The sequence below is a fragment of the Humulus lupulus genome, chromosome 6, assembly GCF_963169125.1.
Source record: "Humulus lupulus chromosome 6, drHumLupu1.1, whole genome shotgun sequence".
Lineage (NCBI taxonomy): Eukaryota > Viridiplantae > Streptophyta > Magnoliopsida > Rosales > Cannabaceae > Humulus > Humulus lupulus.
The window spans coordinates 63,152,307-63,155,957 of NC_084798.1; the positions used below are offsets into that span (position 1 = coordinate 63,152,307).

The 3,651-nt window shown below is 27.9% G+C and overlaps 1 long non-coding RNA gene across 1 annotated transcript; it reads right to left on the reverse strand.

The window, feature by feature from the left end:
- Positions 1 to 692: 692 nt before the first annotated feature.
- LOC133784053 (uncharacterized) lies at positions 693 to 1,716 on the reverse strand. The gene is made up of 3 exons (XR_009871102.1): positions 1,375 to 1,716; positions 1,235 to 1,265; positions 693 to 1,119 (listed from the first exon to the last, which is right to left on the reverse strand). It is a non-coding gene; the product is annotated as an uncharacterized LOC133784053 (long non-coding RNA).
- Positions 1,717 to 3,651: the final 1,935 nt, after the last annotated feature.

Genomic DNA, 3,651 nt, shown 5'->3' on the forward strand with positions numbered 1-3,651 from the left:
TCCCAAAACAACATATCAATTAATATATAAACACACATATATGTGGTTAATGAAAGCATAACACACAGTAAAATGAGGTCACCATATGTGACTTATGATCTTCCTTACAAAGAAGATAACATATATGAGATGCACTTTATTCCAGAACTTAACTTTCTCCATCTGGAAAAAAAATAGAGAGAGGTAGCAACTAGAAAATAAATATAGCTTAGCCATATTTATATGTAGTACTTCCCATACCCAACTAAGATTATTGACTAGCAATACTCACATCACAAATCTAAAGTGACAATGCAAAAACAGAAGCATGAAAACTAGTTGTTTGTTTCATGCTAAATCCCAAGACAACATATCAACTAATATATAAACACACATATATGTGGTTAATGAAAACATAACACACAGTAAAATGAGGTCGCCATATGTGACTTATGATCTTCCTTACAAAGAAGAAAACGTATATGAGATGCACTTTATTCCAGAACTTAACTTTCTCCATCTGGAAAAAAAAATAGAGAGAGATAGCAACTAGAAAATAAATATAGCATAGCCATATTTATATATAGTACTTCCCATCCCCAACTAAGATTATTGACTAGCAATATTGAACTAAGTGCTAAGAAATATACATACATGCCCCAATAACAATTAAAAAATATAAAATATAAATTAATGTGTCCACTTATAGCAAAATATGATTAGAATTAATTAGCAAAATATCTAACGAACTTAAGAAAGAACAAATTTAACAAAAGAAGTAAACATATATTTTAAGCTTCAGCGACAGGGACGAATAGAAATCATCATAATTATTTCTTGATAATAAGGATATAACTTATAAGAAGATCCAACTAGCAGTGGAAAAGGATCAGTTAATAATAATATATGGTTAAGAGTTTGAGTATAAATTAAATAAAAAAAGCAAACATATCTATAAAGATTTATATATATCCACCATAGCGGGAGCACCTGGGAGCAGAGTAGCATAGACAAGAGGACCTCACCAACCACCTCCTGTTGTTGCAAATAAGACCTTCCTTGCATTAATCCCTAAAACTCTTTTGGGTCTTTGTTTTTTCCCTCGGCCGTGGAGCTGTGAACTTGCCCATTTTGCCAATACTATACATTTAAGGCCATTGAAAATATTAATCCATTAAAAACCATAAACATAATTTTTTTTTAAAAATCATCTCAAATCGGCAAGAATTTTTTTTTATGGAGAAAGTGATCATACCTAATAAAGAGGTAGAGATTGATTCCTTTAACTAAGCAAATAAGCATCACTCGAATTTTTAGATTTTCAGGAAAACAATAAAACAAAAAAGATCTTCAAAAAATCAATCTAACATAAACAAACAAAAATAAAATACACACCTACTCAAAATTTGGAAAAAAAGCTTCAATTTGAAATTGGAGACTTCAAATTTATCAAAACCCTCTCCACTCATTAACCCAACAGTCCCGTCACTCCATCCCTGCAGACGAGGAGCCCAAAACTATGTCGCCATTGCCACCTATAAGCAGAAAGAAGAGAGAGAAGAGATCGTGAGAGAGATGAGAGAAAGACTGCGAGAGAAAGCGGCAGGCGACATTGGAGGCGAGGTCGAAGGGGGTCGAGGTCCAGGAGTCGGACATGAAGGAGAGTGAAGAAGCGGGAAAGTAAATATATTTGTGGGGCTTTAATATAATTTTTCTTTCTCTAAGATAGACATTGTAAGTCGGTCCCATACCGACCTATGATATGCTAGACTAAAATGGAGAGCTTTCATTTAACAATTTCTTTAAATTTTTAAAATATGTAATTTAATTAATTCTATTTCCATATTTATAATATGTAATTTATTTATTTTATTTTTAATTATAAATTTAATAGTTACATATTTTTTTATATAAGGTAATATTAATAAGTATTAATTTCTTACAACTAATTCTACACAAATAAATTATATATCTCTATTACTAAAATTAACTCATAACAAAGAACAAATTAGTATAAAAAAATAATATATTTTTAAATCTCAAATTATGTAAAAAAAAAATAGTTACGCGACAAGTCGGTTGCATTATAACCGACCTACCATGTCACATGATATATCATTTCTCACACAACCGATCTACCATGTCACATGATAAGTCATTTATCACACAACCGATCTACCATGTCATTCAAAAATTATTACAGAGATACTCCAATTTTTTTTTATTTTAGAATATAAATACTATTAAATCAAAATATTTCCTTATCTATAAAATATAAATAGTTCAAATATAATTACTACTTTTTTTAAATTATTAATAATTGATTGATTTAATTCATTTTTTTAATTCCAAAACATTATAATGTAATACTAATAAATATAAAATTTTAAAAGTCATTTCATACACTAATAGCTCATATATATAAATTTATAGTTTAAATAAATTAATATATTTTAAAATTCATATAATGTAAAATAAATAATAATGTGACATGATATGTCATTTCTCACACAACTGACCTACCATGTCACATGATATGTCATTTCCCACACATCCGACCTACCATGTCACATGATAAGTCATTTCCAACACAACCGACATACCATGTCATTTAAAAAATTATTAAAGAGATACTCTAATATTTTTTATTTTAGAATATAAATACTATTAAATCAAAATATTTCTTATTTATAAAATATAAATAGTTCAAATGTAATTACTACTTTTTTAAATTACTAATAATTGATTAATTTAATCAATTTTTTTATTTCAAAACATTATAAAGTAATATTAATTAATATAAAATTTTAAAAGTCATTTCATACACTAATAGCTCATATATATAAATTTATAGTTTAAATAAATTAATATATTTTAAAATTCAAATAATATAAAATAAATAATAATGTGACATGATATGTCATTTCCTACACAACCGACCTACCATGTCACATGATAAGTCATTTCCCACACATCCGACCTTCCATGTCACATGATAAGTCATTTCCAATACAACCGACATACCATGTCATTTAAAAAATTATTAAAGATATACTCTATTTTTTTTATTTTAGAATATAAATACTATTAAATCAAAATATATTCTTATTTATAAAATATAAATATTCAAATATAATTATTACTTTTTTTAATTTACTAATAATTGATTAATTTGATTCTTTTTTTTATTTCAAAACATTGTACAGTAATATTAATAAATATAAATTTTTAATAGTCATTTCATACATTAATAGTTTATATATAAATTTATAGTTTAAATAAATTAATATATTTTAAAATTCAAGTAATGTAAAATAAATAATAATGTGACATGATATGTCGGTTCATATAATATCGACCTACCATGTCAACAGGGAAGGACATGATAGGTTGGTCCACACAAAACTGACCTACCATGGCAGCATGACATGTCAGTTTTATAGGAATCGACCTACTATGTCTTCTACAAGCATGGGAGGTCGGTTCACATAGAACCGACCTACCATGTCGACATGGTAGGTCGGTTCCTGTGCAACCGACCTCCCATGCTTACCTTTGACATACATGATAGGTCGGTTCTATGTAAACCGACTTATGGACATGTGTTAAGTCGGTTTAAGTAGAACCGACATCTTATGGCCGATGACTGATGTCCAAATTGTAGTAGTGGTT